A 19,585-nucleotide genomic window follows, 5' to 3' on the forward strand; every position below is an offset into this window, starting at 1 on the left:
GCGCTCTTATCTCTTGGTTGTTGGTCCGTTCTTTATTTTTAATGGTGCCGAAGTAGTTGTAGTGCCTCACTCTTTATACAGGGGTTTGGTTGATATATACTGGTTAGTTTAACTGAGAGGTAATGAACAGCGTAGTCTGTGATCTAAAAATGGGAGAAAGGCTGAAAGGAAAGATATACAAGAGTGTGGCGGGGCCTAAGTTGGTGTGCGGCGATGAAGTGTGATCCTGAACGTGTAAAGAAGGTTCAGGAAAAAATATTGTAGTAGCTGAAATGAAAATGTTGAAATGAAAAGGAACAATATCAGAAACGAAATGACTAGGAAAAAAAATGGGGTGACCAGAGTGTCAGAAAAGATTCAAGAAAAATACTGCAACGGTTTGGTCACATCAGACGTGTGCTGGACGAAGGATAAAGCTGTTAAACGTTGAGAAAGATAGAGAGAGAGCAAGGTATTGGAAAACCGGTAAAACTTTTGATAACCTTAATTAGCTCTATTTGATCATTATTTTTCTATTTTAGTACTTACTACTGTACTTGAAAACTGTACATTGTCATATCCTTTTTAATTTTGGCGATTATTTCATTCATAGGAGATTCTGACCAATAGAAAGCTACAGAAATGCAAATTAAGGTGATTATTTTTTTATGATTTTAACTTCCAATTGTATAGTAAGATATTTGATCACGTGTTTAATTCTGTCCAATCAGATTAAAATTATACTGATTATTTCATTCATAGGAGATTCTGACCAATAGAAAGCTACATAAATGCAAATTAAGGTGATAATTTTTGATAATATCCCGTCGTTAAGTATATTACGTCAGATGCCCTTCGTTGCTACGAAAAAATACATTCAGTCACAGTAATGAAAATTAATGTTTTAAAAGTTATAAAAGTGATGACTTTCAACCGTAAAATATTATATATCAACTGTGTGTTTAACAGTACTAATTTGTACTTACATAAATAAATTACAATAAAATTGTGGTTTTGAACAGTTTTTTATATGAAATAATCGCAACAAATTGCACTCGATCTCTAAAATTAATATAGAATTTTTGCCCTTGTGACACTTTGACATAATTTCACTCGCCTTAATTAAAACTGTGAAAGTGTCACTCGGGAAAAATTCAATCATTTTAGAGCTCTTGTGCAATTACTACTGAGAATTATCTACTGTAGAAAATTACCGATAGAATTTTTTTAAGTAGATTGTTTCTGTTTAATGGCAACCAGTTTCCTAGTTTTGACAACTGTCACATTTAAGAAAATATCCATAATATACGTATTAAAAATAATCTTACGAATATCACACGACAGTAAGAATAAATATGAAAATAATGCTTCATTTTTACTGAAATTTGTTGTCATTGGGCAATAGCCACTCGAGCCCTGGGGGCTCGTGTCTATTGCCAGACAACAAATTTTCGAAAAACTGTCGCATTATTTTCAATTTATTCTCACTCTCTTGTGATATACCCGATAATTTTTGATAATATCCCGTCGTCAAGTATATTACGTCAGATGCCCTTCGTTGCTACGAAAAAATACATTCAATGACATTAATGACAATTAATGTTTTAAAAGTTATAAAAGTGATGACTTTTAACCGTAAAATATTTTATATCAACTGTGTGTTTAACAGTATTAATTTGTACTTACATAAATAAATTACAATAAAATTTTGGTTTTGAACAGTTTTATTCATGAAATATTCGCAACAAATTGCACTCGATCTCTAAAATTAATATAGAATTTTTGCCCTCGTGACACTTTGACATGATTTCAAAAGTGTAAAGTAAAACTGTCAAACAGTCACTCGGGAAAAATTCAATAATTTTAGAGCTCTTGTGCAATTACTACTGATTATTTCATTCATAGGAGATTCTGACCAATAGAAAGCTACAGAAATCTAAATTAAATCGATAATTTTTGATAATTTCCCGTCGTCAAGTATATTACGTCAGATGCCCTTCGTTGCTACGAAAAAACACATTCAGTGACATTAATGATAATTAATGTTTTAAAAATTATAAAAGTAATGAGTTTCAACCGTCAAATTAATATTTATAACAACTGTTTGTTTAATTGTACTAATTTGTACTTACATAAATAAATTACAATACAATTTTGGTTTTGAACAGTTTTATTCATGAAATAATCGCAACAAATTACACTCGATCTCTAAAATTAATATAGAATTTTTGCCCTCGTGACACTTTAGACATAATTTCACTCGCCTTCGGCTCGTGAACTTAAGGTGATACAGTAGCGATCAACAGGTGGCAACAAACATGGTCCAATATTGCGAAAGTTCTGCGAACTTTCAAAAGTGAGGCAACAGTGCGTCGGTAATTCGACACTGACAGTGACGTTTATACTATCAAAATGAATCATTTTTATACACATAGGCGCGAAATGTTGCCAAGTCAGTGACGTTCGATTTCTTGTTATAAAAAAATCGATTTTTAGTAGTTCCAAGATTACACAAAATCTAGGCATGGGATAAAAAAGTTTATTTGAAGAAAGTGTATTTTTTTGTCTTTCTTAATGGCGGTACAGGCTCCTTTTTTCAATATTTTATTTAGTTGTAGAGTAATTTCCACATACTAACATATTTCTGAAATTGGGCTCTGTACCGCCATTCTTTATTATATTACGAATATGTGTGCCAAATATCTCGACAAAATATTCAAAATTTGAGCCGCAATCTTGGAACGCGTTTGTTGCTACCTGTTGATCGCTACTGTTTCCTCTTAAAATTGTCAAAGTGTCACTCGGGAAAAATTCAATAATTTTAGAGCTCTTGTGCAATTACTACTGATAATTCTTGTTATTTCTGTATAATTCTGTTTTTATCGTTTAGTACACTTCATAAAGCTCGTAACTGATATTCCTTAATTTTTTTTGCATTTGGTTTTGTGGCATTTTAATGCATTTTCATATATCTAATATATTAAAAGACTAAGTTTTCAATCTAATAGCACATAAAATAATTAAATATCAAAAACACTACTCTACTCAGCATTCGTTGTGGCTTGCTAGAAGCCTCGGATGTGTAACCAGAGAAGGTTCCCATAGTTTTCAATCTGGTGGGATGTAGAGTAATGTTTCTGATATTATTTTATGTGCTATTAGATTGAAAACTTAGTCTTTTGCTAGCACTTGCCGCTAGGGCATCCCTGCCATTTCGTTCATTGCAATCCGTAACTGCACGCTGGGGTTTGTCCTCCTGGTTGGGTCAGAGAGTACAGCTTATGTGCCTCCTGATTGAACTAGAATATGATGCGGCTGTAGTTTCGTGTTGCAACGAAATTGAAAATGGTTACTCATTTTGATCTAATATGTTCTTCTTTATTTTTATGGTGCTTGATACATAAATATAATCTATTTATTATGTATTTTTGGAACAATTTTATTAAAAATGTTTATATAAAGTTGGGGTGCCATATTTTAAGGGTTCTCCGGGTATGTCGCCGGGTTCTGCAGTTTTCTGTTTTTGAGCGATTTGCTCGTGTTCATAATTTCATCTTGTTTTATTTGTATTTGGGATTTTTTCTGTATATTTGTTGAAAAACTGTCCAACCTGACAACATGGATTTAAAATTGTGACCCGTGGTTGAAATCCCGGGAGTATTTTTAACTCAATGGGTTTAAAGAATAACACCAAACAGCTGCACTGGCGTATGATTAGATTGGATGACAGGATTAATTACCTAAATAATTCGTATTGTATTAAAATTTATTTTGATAAAATAAAACTAATTGAAATTTATTTTGATAAAATAAAATAAACGTATATTTGAAAATCTTGTTTTATGCAGTGAAGTGACTATAATTTTAACTAAAGGTATAAAGTTTAAAAGATTTTTAAAATTTTCTAACCGATTTATAGTCTAGATTTATATGGTTATTACAGCTTATTTTTACTTCTATAGATTATAAATTTTGGCTTTATCTATATTTAAATTTTTATTGTTGTCATTTTTACAATTTTTATTAAATTATCTTCCAGCCTCTAATTTTAACAAAAAGTTCATTTTGCATTTTATATATGATTTTCTTGGGAATCTAGATATTACACATGTAAATAACTTATTACATACCTAAAATGATAAATATCAAATGCTTCGCAACAAAAAAAATAAGGTCCACCCTCTATACTCAGAAACATGGAAGCATCATTTGGATAAACAGAGCAAAATAAGAACGTGGAAAGAATACTTAAACAAACTGCTTGAAGATCAATGAGATAACACCTTTGAGCTATAAGAAGAGGTAGCTGATACCAAGAATATTATAACAGGAAGTTTATTTTGCAGTAACACAACCAAAAGATGGCAAAGCAGTAGGCCCTGATAATATACAAGCAAAGCTACTTAAACTAATGAACGAAGAATCAATAGCAATAATTACAAAGATACTCGACAACATAACAGATCTAGAGATATACCAACAAAATGGCTGACGTCTGAGCTTATTGCAATTTCAAAATAACAGGAGACAACAAATGCGAATAAAGCCGCACGATAAGCCTCATGAGTCATATTTTAAAACTGTTCCTAAAGTTAATCATTACGAGAATTTACAAGCTCTGTGACAGTCAAATGTCCTCCAATCAGTTTGCGATTGTAAATGCTGTTTGTAGAGAGAAGCTTTGTTCTCAGTACATATCTACAGTCATCATCATCATCATCATCAACCCGTACTCATCCACTGCTGGACATAAGTCTCCCTCAGCTCTTCCATCTTTCTCTGTTTTGTGCGGCTTCTCGTGGCCTCTACTCGACAATACGTTTTGTCCATCGGTTGTCTGACAATCTGGCGACGTGTCCTGCGCAATTCCACTTGAGCGACGCGATTCTTTCGACGGCATATCTACAGTACCTACAGAGAATTGAGAAAAATCATGAAAAGAAAATGTAGAAGCAAAAAGAGAAAATACAACGAGAACAAACTGAAAGAAATAGAAGAAAAATAAAAAAAGAAATAAGATCATTCTACCAGGAAGCAAACAAATGGAAGGAGGATATCAGAAAAACAACCCATACATGAGTGATGATAAAGGGATGCTGCTAAATGAGCCGGAAAAAATAATGGGAAACTGGCAAAACTATTTCACAGAAATGCTAAATAAGAGCGAAGTACAAAAAGAAACAAACCATGAAATTAAAGATGATCAGATAGCAATAGAAATACCCAAAGAACAAGAAATAGAGAACGAAATAAAGAGCCTGAAAAATAACAAAAGCCCAGGAATAACAGAAATATCGGCCGAAATGATAAAATCAGGAGGAAAAGACTACAAAAAGAGATTTACGACCTGATAAAAAGAATATGGGAAGTAGAAAAAATGCCAGAAGAGTGGACCATAGCAAGGATATGCCCTATTCATAATAAAGGTGATAGAATACTATGCGAAAACCACAGAGGCATCGCACTACTAGAAATAGTTTACAAAATCTTGGCACAAAGTGTAAGAAAAAGGCTAAATCAATATTCGGAAAAAATATTGGGAGAATACCAGGCAGGTTTTAGAAACAACAGATCAAAGACTGACGGACCAAATATTTGCCTTAAAAGAAATACAGACTGAACATAAAACGGTACTATACGCTTTGTTCATCGACTTTAAGCAGGCCTACGGTACAGTAAACAGACAGCAGATGTACGAACTGATGAAAGAATTGGGGATACCAAGTAAAATTGTCAGGATGGTAAAGATGACGATAGAAAACACAACAAACGAAATAGCATGGAAAGGGTATACATCCAAAAAGTTTGAAACCAAGGAAAGATTATGACAAGGAGGCCCACTATCAACAACTGTATTTAATCTAACATTGGAAGGAATAATCAGGAAAAGCAGAATAAACATACAAGAAACGATATTTAAAAACGACCACCAATGCATAGCATTTACAGATGATCTGACGCTATTAGCAACAAGCAAAAAAGAACTACAAAAGTTAATGAAAAACGTCATAACAGAAGCCAAAAATTCGGACTTAAAATAAATGAAGAAAAGACAAAGTATATGATAATGGGAGAGATTCAAAAAGATAAAGAAAATAACATCATAGTAAGTACAATTAGATGGAGAAAAAACACTCGTTCAAAAGAGCCAAAGAAATTATTTACCTGGGAACCAAAATAGATGAAAATGGTCATAAAGAAGGGGAGATAAAGGCAAGAATAGCTAAAGGAAATAAAAAATAAGAAGCATTACGCACATTATTACGACCTACAGTAACATACGTATGCGAAACATGGGATACATCGAGATAATGGGAAGTGAACGAATGCCCAAAATGGTACTCTCACGGAGACCAATAAAAAAGAGAAGGAAAGGCAGACCAAGGAAAACATGGAAGGACAGTGTGCATGAAGACTTGAAGAAAAGTAACATTGAGAGATGGAAAGAACTAGCATTGGACAGAAGAAGATGAAGGGAGGTGGTAAAGGAGTGTATTAATAGACTGAAGTGTAATTAAATAAAATTTATAAGTTATGTAAGTTATATAAAGTTATTTATTATTTATGTAATGAGAAATGTAAATATTTTGGCCCCAGGCCTACAAGGCTTGTTGCGCTTAATAAATAAACATATATCTTATTATTTCATAGATACATATACCTCACTTGGAACATATACGGATGTCTTATTGATTAGGAGAAAGCGTCTGCTGGAGCATGCTAAGGGAATGGAAATACCAAGAGAAGAAAGAATTAAAAACCAATATCTGAAAATAATTAGAAACTTTTACTAGAAGCAGACTAGAAGACCTACAAGTCCTTATGGAAAAATCACGTATTACAGTCAACAATATGGACTCGATGTAAATATAAAGAAGCCACACAAAATCTACCAAACCCCAGTCGAAACACTGACGCACCGCAACTACCTAGATGCCTTAATAAATACATAATGTACAGAAGATTGCTCATCGGAAAAGCTAGATCCACGTTCAGCCAAATGGGGACCTTTTTCAAAAGCCACATCCTCTCTGTTGGTATAAAAGTAAGAATACTAAATTACCACGTCTTCTCTGTCCATTTTTATGATGTTGAATCATTGATCTTTCACAAAGATATGTGCAGAATACTGAAAGCATTTGAGATGAAGCTATATCGGGAATATTTACGATCTCGTGGACTGACCGAATCAAAAATAACGAGGTCCTCAGGAGAATGAAGAAGAACCGAGAGGTACTGACCACCATCAAATCACAAAAGTTACAACACTTTATGTGAAATAATCCCAGATATGCCCTCCTATAAGCCATTGTGCAAGGAAAAATATTTTGAAAGTGATGTCCAGGAAGAAGAAGAACATCCTGGTTAAAGAATTTCAGAATCTGGTTCAACACAACATCTGTGAAGCTTCACGCACTGCCATAGATAAGATAAAGATTGCCATGATGATCGTCAACATTCACAACGGATAGGCACATCAAGAAGAAGAACACTCTAATACCAAATCAAGATATAGAATTATTACTGTTCGAAATTCTTACACCATCAAAAGGAGTAGTATTTTTAATATGTAGTACCTATCTACATCATCAAAAATAAGTAATCTAGCTCGATATTCTATTTCTGTTCTGAAAAGAAGTTTCAGAAAGAAACTTGTCTTAAAGTGTGTATTTAACATCCCAATCTTGTATTTTATTCTTTTTCAGTATTTTCTGCAAACACCACATCATCAGTATACAGGGTGATTCATTAAGAATGTCCAATTTCTTAGTTGTAGATTCTAGACATCAAAATGTTAAGATTTAACCCAAATCACTCAAATAAAATGTGGCTCGTTACTGAGTTACAGGGTGCTTTATTAAAAAAATTATTAACTATTTTTACCCAGTATTTTGAAACTATTTTACACATCCTTGTCATACTTTGCAGAAAGTGTAATTACCATACACCCTACTAAATTATGATCAACAAAAGTTTCTGGCTACTACCAGAGGCGTACGACAGGGGAGAGTGAATGGTTTACCCTTCCCAAATTCTACGCCACTGATGTAATTGCTATTTTAGCATAATTTTTAGATTCTCCAATACTTTCTATGTAAAATACATACTCTTCATTTGTAGCGTTAAAGTCATTAAAAATAGTTAATACATTTTTAAATAACACACCCTGTAACTTAGTAACGAGGCAAATTTTATTTAACCCTTATCCGGGCAAGGTGGGCCCGACGGGCCCGAGACGCCAATTCTTTTATCATAAACTGATAAAAAAATTTTTATTGAATTTTATGCATCACTGAATTTGTTTAGAAGTATGTTTCCTTCAATATAGTCATGAACTATTCAAAATATTCATTATAATTTTTGAAATTATTGCGTCGAAAGAATTTTGTCACGTAAAGGGGCAACACGGGCCCGTCGGAGCCTATTTGTATTTATACCTAAAGTCTAAATCTTTGTTACAGAAGTTAATCTGGCAGTTAGGTAATGTTTTTGTGGATTATCTCAACGACTTTTCTGATTCCGGAAATCCAATAATAAAGTCTAAACGTGTTACAAACAATGTAAAATCTGTTTGATGTAAACATCAAAGAGATGCTTATAATAGGTATTGTATCTATTCTAAATGAATTTTAAAAACTGATAATCATTGTTGGAATGCATAGTGTTAAGTAGGTACCTATACCTATTTTGAAATAAATAATGTATCTGCTATCATTCGTTTGATATCGATATTAGTGTCGAGAACTAAGCTCCTAAAATTATATTGAAATACAGTGAAAATAGATAGTGCGAATAAAATGTCCCAAAAACCATTATCAGCAGCAGAATTGCAAGATATTGCTAATAATGTATAAGATTCCGATGATGAAGGATCTCCTAAAGTAGGTGGCATTGAAAGTGACTCTGAAAATCACATTTCAGAAGCAAGTGAACAGGATGATTAGCAAGTAGTATTGAGTGATGATGAAGAAGAATGTGTAGCTACAAGGTCCCAGATTTCAAAGTGTGTATTTTTTGAAACTAAGGATGGAATTAACTGGAAGAGTCAACCACAACCGACAGGACGTATGCGATCCTGCGACATAATAAAAAGCAAAGTGCACAAAGTAATGTAAGCCCCTGGTCAAAGTGTAGATGATCCTGTTAATTCCTTTTGTTTGTTTGTGGACGAAAAAATTGTGAACAAAATAGTAAAGTGTACAAATAAAGAAGCCGAAAACGTCCTTGGGGTAGAGAACTGGAAATATTGCAACTCTACAGAGCTATATGCTTTTATTGGACTACTACTAACTACAGGGCGTCTGTGTGCCAACATCGATAATGTAGATATACTTTGGAGTAAATTTTATGAACCTACTATATTTAAAGCTACCATGGGGTTAAAACGATTCAAAAATTTTCTAACATTTGTTCGATTTGATGATAAGAACACGAGGTCTGAACGAAGAAGGAACGACAAATTAGCAGCAATACGCGATGTGTGGAATCAAGTCAACAAAAGCTTTCAGAAATACTATTTATCAGGAAAAACATAACCTTCCAAATGTTTATTACTTGTAAAAAAATATTTTTTCTACAAAAGATTTCTTGCATTTCATTATTTTTTTGCAAATCCTTCAGGTAGATCACACCCTCGAGGTAGACAGCATACTATAGTAGCATACTTAATCTAGACAATTTAAATTTAACTTCAATAAAAAATCAAAAAAGAATATTAGAAATATATGGGTAAATATGAATAGTACATTCAAGAACAGTGGTGGGCCCAACGGACCCGAGTTGCCCTGTTACGTAAGTAAAATGTGTTGCCCGGATAAGAGTTAAGTGATTTCGGTTAAATCTTAATATTTTGAGGTCTACAATCTACAACTCAGAGATTGGACATTCCTAAAGAATCACCAGCATAAAAACAAAGATTGGACAAAACTCAGAGATTGGACATTCTTAAAGAATCACGTCAGGATAAAAACAAAGATAATCAAATGTACAAAAATGTGGATAAACAAATAAAATCCAAAATTAAGCACGCTAAAGAACAATGGTTAAAAGAACAATGCGCAGAAATAGAACACCACAAAAGACATGATAATTTTAACACACATAAAAAAATTAAGGAATTAACTCACAACAACAGAAAAAGAAAACAGGGAATACTAAAAGATACAGATGGGAAACTTGTGTTGAGTACTAACGAAAAATTAAAGAGATGGACAGAATACATAAATGAATTGTTCAAAGACAATAGAACAGAGCAGATGGAAGTCGAAGTAGAAGATGATACGGTTTTAAAGATATTAAGAGAAGAAATTAAATCGGCATTAAAAAACAGCAAAAATGGTAAAGCAGTAGGTCCAGACCAAATCCCAGTAGAAAGCTTAAAATGCATAAATGATGAAACCTTAGACATTATCGTAGACTTGTTTAACACAGTGTACAAAAGAGGAAACATACCAAAACAATGGTTACTCTCAACCTTTTGTGCTGTCCCTAAAAATACAAACGCTAAAGATTGCACTGAATACAGAACAATATCACTAATAAGTCACATTCTCAAATTATTCTTGAAAATAATACATGGTCGTATAAATAAAAAACTAGAAGAAGGAATAGATGATAGTCAGTTTGGGTTCAGAAACGGACTAGAAACCAGAGAGGCATTATTTGCTTTTAATGTGTTAGCTCAAAGATCTTTGGACATTAATGTGGATGTGCATGTTTGTTACGTTGATTTAGAGAAAGCTTTTGACAAAGTAAGACATGAAAAATTAGTCCAAATTCTAAAGACAAAAAACATAGACAAAAGGGACTTACGAATAATAACAAACCTTTACTGTCAAAGAGCACAAATTGTAATAGATAACGAACCCAGTCCAGAAATTGAAATCAGGAAAGGAGTTCGGCAGGGATGTATTATGTCTCCATTACTCTTTAATGCATATAGTGAAGCCATTTTTGAAGAAGCATTGTTATCTCAAAGTGAAGGAATAATAATTAACTGAAGATCTATTAACAACATAAGATATGCAGATGACACCGTGATTATGGCAAGCTCTGCTGAACAATTTCAATTACTACTAAACAAAACAAACAATTTCTGTGAAGAATATGGACTAAAAATGAATATAAAAAAGACCAAATACATGATAATAACTAAGAAAACAAACATACAAACAAGCATACATTTGGGAAATGTACCGATAGAAACGGTTGATAAATACAATAGATAGGAACCTGGATTTCAGAGAAAAATGATCAAACAACAGAAATAAGGACCAGGATAGAAATAGCAAGAAATGCGTTTGTAAAAATGAAAACAGTTCTCTGCATCAAAGACCTTAGCTTAGAACTGAGAGTAAGAGCTTTGAGATGCTACGTGTTCTCGATACTACAATATGGACTTGAAAGCTGGACATTAAATCAAGAACACATAAATAAGCTACAGTCATTTGAAAGGTGGTGTTACAGAAGGATGCTTAGAATAGCATGGACACAGAAGAAAACGAACACGGAAGTATTGCGAGAAATGGGTAAAGAATGCGAAATAATAAACACAATAAAAATAAGAAAGTTACAATATCTGGGAAACGTAATGAGGGGACCGCGATATGAAATGCTAAGACTGATAATAAAGGGAAAGATAAGAGGCGGAAGGAGTATAGGAAGAAGGAGAGTGTCATGGTTAAAGAATTTAAGGGACTGGTTTAGATACTACTAGATAGGGACTATAGAACTCTTTAGAGCAGCGGTGGATACAGTAAAGATAGTGATGATGATATCCAACCTCCGATTAGGAGACGGCACTTGAAGAAGAAGAAGAAATAATCACCCTGTATAGTGTAGGGGAGAATGGGGGAATGGGAGCCATCGGGTAATGAGAACCACCCAGTTTTATTTAAATTACGCGCTTTTAAATACTTGCTGACACTAGCGACACGCTACCAACAATGCAGAGAAGCAGCGACATCGTTGCAGATGTTTATTCAGTGTTGTTTGATTCTTGTGTGAGCATAATAGACTTTTTCCAGTAATTGTTATAATACACGTGGTTTACAAAATTCACGTTAAGTTGGTCACAATATGTTTTTCCTCAAAACTATTTTACGCAAACTAAACTTAACTACCTAAAGAATAACTACATGTGATTTGTTTTTTAATCACTTAGTTTTGGTAATTTTTTTCATAGGTTAAAATTTTCTAAACAAAACGGGTAATGGGAACCATTCAGCGTTTAGTGGCAGAACTGTGGTATCGCTGTACAGCTTGTGGTCGATGGGTACGTGCAGATTGTTCGAGGGTTGACACAGCTAAAGATTATCTCTCTGACTTTTGTTTAAACAAAATGAGTTGAAAACAATTTATTACTATTTTTGTTATGACCTATTGGGGCAATTGGAGCCATTCACTATTTTTAGTAATTCCATAATAACTTTAACACAACTAAATAAATTGACATAATAATAATATGGAAGGATAATTAACATTTTAAAATAGCTCTTAACCTGGACCGATTTTTTATATAACTTTAAATTTGTTTTTTATTAAAGAATACAGTTAAGTGGTTCCCATTCCCCCATTCTCCCCTATAATGGACACTAAATATGCCACATTGGAATTTTTCTCTATTACCTCATGTAGCAGATTTATTATTTTTGTTGGGAGTAAGCCACAATTTTACTTTATAATGAGTTTATTTGACGTTACACTTTCCACTTCAGAAATCGTTCACAAACTACAAATCAAGATTTTTTTTTATTTTGTGAACCATTTTGTTGTTTACTTTAGTCTTAGCTCGCCACTGCCTACAATGGTCTACACTCTACACTGCTATACAGTATGATTCAAAAATATTGAATAAATTCATTATTTTAGAAAAAGCGACTTAAAAAAGTCTGAAACACCTCAATTTTCATTTGTAAATGGCCATTAATTGCCATACAAGTGTTGGATATAACGTCATCAGTTTTGGCGCTATCCATGATTTTTTTAAATATAAATCAAAATCACAGGACACCTAAGTTGAAAGCACTCCTTACCAGCTTTGCAACGATGTATTTTCGAATATTTATTTCTACAGGCTTAAAAAAATTATGTACTTGATGATGCAAAAGAATGATGCAAACGTATGGAATTCGCTATTCCGAATCGTGAACTCGTCATAATTTTAGGAGATCTTAACGCCAAAGTGGAGTCATCTAATGAAAATATTGAAGGAGTGATGGGCAAAAATGGACTGGGACAGAGAAACGAGAATGGCGACCGTCTAGTGGAGTTCTGTGTAGAACAACATCTTACAATTACAAACACGTTATGTCACCATCATCCACGGAGATTATACACATGGCGCAGCCCAGATGGACGAACAAGGAATCAAATAGACTACATCCTAATAAGATCAAGATGGAAGTCGTCGTCCATCAACTGTAAAACATATCCTGACGCAGACTGTGGAAGCGATCATCAACTCCTGGTATTGAACGTTCGACTTCATTTTAAAGTCCCCAAAAGAAGACCCCAGAGAAAAGTCATGTCTCTAAATCCATCAAAAATCAATGACTTCCAACAAAACCTAGAAGAAGCTCTTTCTTTAGACCAAGTAGATAGTGACCCTGAGACCACTTAGATCTATCTCAAAGATAAGGTAATCGAGGCTGCAAAAGACTGTGAGGCAGCGGTTTCCACTGGCCGTAAGCCATGGATATCCGATAATACATGGACTGTGATTCAACGCAGAAAAGAACATAAAACTAGATACGGAACAAACGATGAATACAGAGCGTTATCGAGAGAAATTAAAAAACAGTGCCGCAAAGATAAAGCTGATTACATCTCTCAAATATGCAGAGAGATAGAGGAACATGGCTGTTGAAATGAACCGAGGGACTTATTCCAGAAGATCAAACTCCTTACCAGAAAATTTAAACCCCAAACGTGGTCTGTAATAGATAAGGGAGGTAATTTAAAGACCGATACTGATGAAATATTGGAAACATGGCGAAACTACTGTGGCGAGCTGTATAAAAATAACGAGGTATCAGCAGAAAATCAGTGGCCTGCTGACTACCCTAGAGAACCTACTGTCCTTCTCGCTGAAGTCAAAGATGCAATTAAATCACTAAAGAGAAATAAATCCCTAGGCATTGATTCAATACCATGTGAAATACTACAGTTACTAGGTGACAAAGGATTACATATCATCCATTCTATCTGTGTCGCTGTTTGGAATTCAGGAAAATGGCCATCTGAATGGTGTACCTCAATTTATATTCCACTACACAAAAAAGGAACTACTACCAAATGTGAAAACTACCGCACACTGTCACTAATAACACATGCTACTAAAATCTTGTTGCATATCATCAAAAACAGATTAAAAACCTATCTACATTACAAAATACCTCAGGAACAAGCGGGGTTTGTAAAGGGCAAAGGTACAAGGGAACAAATCCTTAACCTGAGACAACTCATTGAAAAGTCTAGAGAATTTCAAGTAGCTAGGATTATATGCTTCGTTGACTACCAAAAAGCATTTGATTGTGTAAGCTGGATAAATCTGTGGTAAATTTTAATAGAATTGGGCGCACCAATGCACTTGGTGACACTTATTAAAAATCTGTACCAGTCTAATATAGCGACAGTACGACTAGATCAGAAGTTCTCAAACCAATTCAAGACCGAGAGAGGTGTTAGACAAGGATGCGTATTGTCACCTGACTTATTTAACATTTATGGTGAACATGTCATGAGGATGGTTTTAGAAGGATGGGCCGGTGGAGTAACAGTAACTGGTAGGAAAATCTCCAACTTAAGATTTGCTGATGACACTACACTTATAGCAGCAAATGAGCAAGAAATGGTTGATCTTCTGCGAAGAGTTGAGTGCGAAAGCAATAAAGTTGGTCTCAAAATCAATAAAGCTAAGACAAAAATAATGGTGGTCGACAGATCCGACACTATTTAACTGACTAACATGTTACAGGAATACCAGATAGTAAACACCTTTGTCTATCTCGGGTCTAGTATAACTAGCGATGGTAACTGTGAAGCAGAAGTTCGGAGACGTATTGGTATGGCAAAAAATGCGATGAGTCGCCTAACTAAAGTTTGGAAAGACATATCTATCTCTCAAAATATCAAGATGAGACTGGTGAATGCCCTTGTATTCTCAATATTTCTATACGGAGCAGAGACTTGGACTCTTCGCGCATGCGAGCGCCAAAAAAATTGATGCCTTTGAGATGTGGTGCTGAAGAAGAATGGCTGCCCACAATATGTCTGCAACGAATTCTGCAATTCTTTGGTCACGTGGTTCGCAGAGGTGACGACAGTTTAGAGAGATTAATTGTTTCTGGAAACGTTCCGGGGAGAAGATCAAGAGGACGGTCACCAACTAGATGGTCTGACCAAATAAAGCATTCAGCTGGAAACTCATTCTGCGAAGCTCTTAGAGCAGCTGAAGATAGAGACCAATGGAGAAAAATTGTTAGGAATATTGGAAGAAATCACGATCCTCAGTAATGGGGAAACGACAAGAGAGAGAGAGAAACGTATGAAATATATTTATTATTTTCGACACAGAGGACTTTAAAAATTTTTAAACACGTAAATTTATTTTTTAAATGGCCATTAATTGCTGTATATTATATGTGTTGGGCATTACGTCGTCAGTGCAATACACACCGAGGTCACGGGATACCTAATTTGAAAGGATTCCTAATCGACTTGCCAACGATGTATTATTCGAATTCTTATTTCTACAGGGTTAACCAAAATTATGTAGTTAGTTAAGAAAAATGGAATTACAGTAGGTACTTATTCCCTAAACTAAATTACGTTAGGAGAGAATTTGCTGCCCATTTTTCTCATTGCATCATTGCTGAAGATCGTCAATTCCGATATTTCTTACTTGAATGTTATTGTATATTAGGTACCTACTAAATATTTATTATAAGTTAACTGAAATAGTAAACAAACAGTTTTGGTTAACCTTGTAGAAATAAATATTATCTAAATAATTGCATCGTTGCAAAGTTGATTAGGGGGCCTTTCAATTGAAGCGCTTATTGTATAAAGGGTATAAGTCCACAATACATAGTTTTGAGAAAAACGAAAAAAACTGTTTAATTTAGAAACTTGATGACCTATCAAATTTTGTCCTACAGATGAAATGTAGAAGGAGATCAGTAGAGTGACATGTGATACAGCAAACTGGGCTTTGAAAACTATTAAGGCCAAAAAGTCATTTTTAAAGGCTGGGACTTGTTTCCTTTATACAATCAATGAATAAAAGACGAAATAATGCTGCTTCTCTACAGTTAAATTATTAATTTATTTATAAAAAAGTTTTATTATTACAAACAAGACCTAAAATACACCCTAAGACTAACTAACGTAAGCTAACCGAAGTAATAAAATAAACGACTCTGTAAACAAAATTACACAAACGATGGTCGCGCCACAAAGATTATTGTATAAAGGTAATCAGTCCTGGACTAGTTCTCTTTTATCGTGCGAGATTTCGCGTATGGTGAGAGCTACAAATTTCCTTTATAGACTCATCGATCCGTCGAAGTTGGTTTAACAAAATGTATATCTCACTTAATTTCGTACGAAAGTGGACTTATTCCCTTTATACAATAAACGATTCAATTGAGGTATCCTGTGAATTCGGCTTGTATTTAAAAAAACGTCGATTACGTCAACGCCAACACCGATGACGTAATCTCTAACATGTATACAGGGTGCTTCATCTTATTCGCCTCGGTCTCTGTACGGAAAACCACTTGATATTTTAAAAAAATTTCTTCACAGAAATATACAGGGCCTTTAATACTACAACCTAAAAATAATGTGAATTATACAGGGTGTTCCAAAAAAGAGTGGTATATCAAAGATATATTTTTTCTTATGGAATGCCCTATATCTGATGACATTATTAAATTGACCTTAAAAAATAAGCTATATTTTCATAAGGGTTCCCTATATCTAAATACAGGGTGTTTTGATTTATTTCGATTTTTATAAAAATGTAGGGTTTTAGAAAAAAATAAATATCTACGAATCTAAGAAGCAGTAACAAATTCTTTCTTGGATCTTAATAATAGACTATTTAGCATACTTAAACAGATACTTATTGCAACAAAATTTCTTACAGGGTGGTCAAAATATGAGATTGTTCTATTAACAAATTCAAGCTGTAATAACTTACTTATTTTAAATGGAACACCCTATATCTTACTAGTCTATCGCGTAGAAAATTTAATTACCTTTCAATTTGTATTAGGGTTTCCTATACCTATCTTTTTACAGGGTGGTCAAAATATTAGATTGTTCTATTAACAAATTCAAGCTGTAATAACTTACTTATTTTAAATGGAACACACTGTATCTTACTAGTCTATCGCGTAGAAAATTTACTTAGCTTTCAATTCTTATTAGGGTTTCCTATACCTATCTCCCTTCATTTTTTAAATATTTAAAGATTTCCTAATTTGTAAGCTATAAAAATTAGAATTACATAAGTACCTATGTCGTGTTTATGTACAACACATCACCAACACCGGCAATATACTTAGACTAGATACTGTCATTAATAAAATTTTCATTGTTATCATGTATTCACACAGTGTTGTATTATTTTAGTTGATTTTGGCCTACATGTGACATTGAATAATATGTTTATATTAAACTGCATACCCTATATTAGATGCCGTATTCTGGAAGATATTTAAATTATATTTCATTCCGTATAAATATTTTCCATATATTAACCCAAGGGTTATTAAGTAAATTTAAGAACACCACTTTTTTTTGAATCTTTGAATCGCAATTACAAACAATTAAATGCAATGGCTACTTTGACGAAAACGAGCCTATTGTACAAAAATATGTAAAAATGGGTATTTACAGAATAACATGGAATTTATATTTACAAAATAACATGTGTATTGAGAATATTTACATGGAATTGTAGAGATTTTAAATATCTTCGAATATAAAGAATAGAATATCGAGTATGTCATTTAAAATAAGAACACTCTGTGTGATTAAATGATAATTATGTGAATTTTATTAATGAAACTATCTTGACTAAGATATTTAAGTATATTGGCGGTGTTGATGATGTGTTTTACATAACCACGACATAGGTATTTAATTCTAATTTTTAAAGCTTACAAATTAGGAAATCTTTAAATATTTAAAAAATGAAGGGAGATAGGTATAGGAGACCCTAAAAAGAATTGAAAGCTAAGTAAATTTTATACGCAATAGACTAGTAAGATACAGGGTGTTCCATTTAAAATAAGTAAGTTATTACAGCTTGAATTTATTAATAGAACAATCTAATATTTTGACCACCCTGTAAAAAATAGTTATAGGAAACTCTAATACAAATTGAAAGCTAAGTAAATTTTCTACGCGATAGACTAGTAAGATACAGGGTGTTCTATTTAAAATAAGTAAGTTATTACAGCTTGAATTTGTTAATAGAACAATCTTATATTTTGACCACCCTGTAAGAAATTTTGTTGCAATAAGCATCTGTTTAAGTATGCTAAATAGTCTGTTATTAAGATCCAAGAAATAATTTGTTACTGCTTCTTAGATTCGTAAATATTTATTTTTTTCTAAAACCTTACATTTTTATAAAAATCGAAATAAATCAAAACACCCTGTATTTAGGTATAGGGAACCCTTATAAAAGTATAGCTCATTTTTTAAGGTTAATTCAATAATGTCATCAGATATAGGGCATTCCATAAGAAAAAATATAACTTTGATATACCACTCTTTCTTGGAGCACCCTGTATAATTCACATAATTTTTAGATTGTAGTATTAAAGGCCGTGTATATTTCTGTGAAGAAATTTTTTTAAAATATCAAGTGGTTTTCCGTACAGAGACCGAGGCGAATAAGATGAACCACCCTGTATAGTATCAGTTTACGTTCATGAAAACGATTTGTTTTTTGCAAAATATATCGAGCTTTTGATATGTACTTGTTTTAGTTGATAAATGTAAATATTTAATAAGCAATTATGAATGTGTACAGATTATAAACAACAGATTATAACGTAATATGTACCATAAAAGCGTATATCTCTGCATATACAGGGTGATCCTTAAGTAATTCTACAAAAGGGAACAGTAGATTTGATACTTTAACTTTAAGACATTAAGATTTCATCTAATTTACTTTAAGAGGCAACATCAGTCGCAGAAAACGCGTTCCAAGATTGCAGCTTTAATTTTGACTATTTTGTCGAGATATTTGGCACAGATATTCGTAAAATATAGTAAAGAATGGCGGTACAGAGCCCAATTTGAAAAATATGTTAATATGTGGAAATTACTCTATGATTAAATAAAATAATAAAAAAACGAGTCTGTACCACCATTAAGAAAAACAAAAAAATATAGTTTCTTCAAATAAACTTTTTTATCCCATGCCTAGATTTTGTGTCACATTAGAATTACTAAAAATCGATTATCTACAACAAGAAATCGAACTTGACTGACTTGGCAACATTTAGCGCGCCTATGAGTATAATAATTATTGTTGTTAATAGTGTCACTGTCGTACAACTTACGTACTGTTGCCGCACTG

The sequence above is a fragment of the Diabrotica virgifera genome, chromosome 9, assembly GCF_917563875.1.
Source record: "Diabrotica virgifera virgifera chromosome 9, PGI_DIABVI_V3a".
Taxonomy (NCBI): Eukaryota; Metazoa; Arthropoda; class Insecta; order Coleoptera; family Chrysomelidae; genus Diabrotica; species Diabrotica virgifera.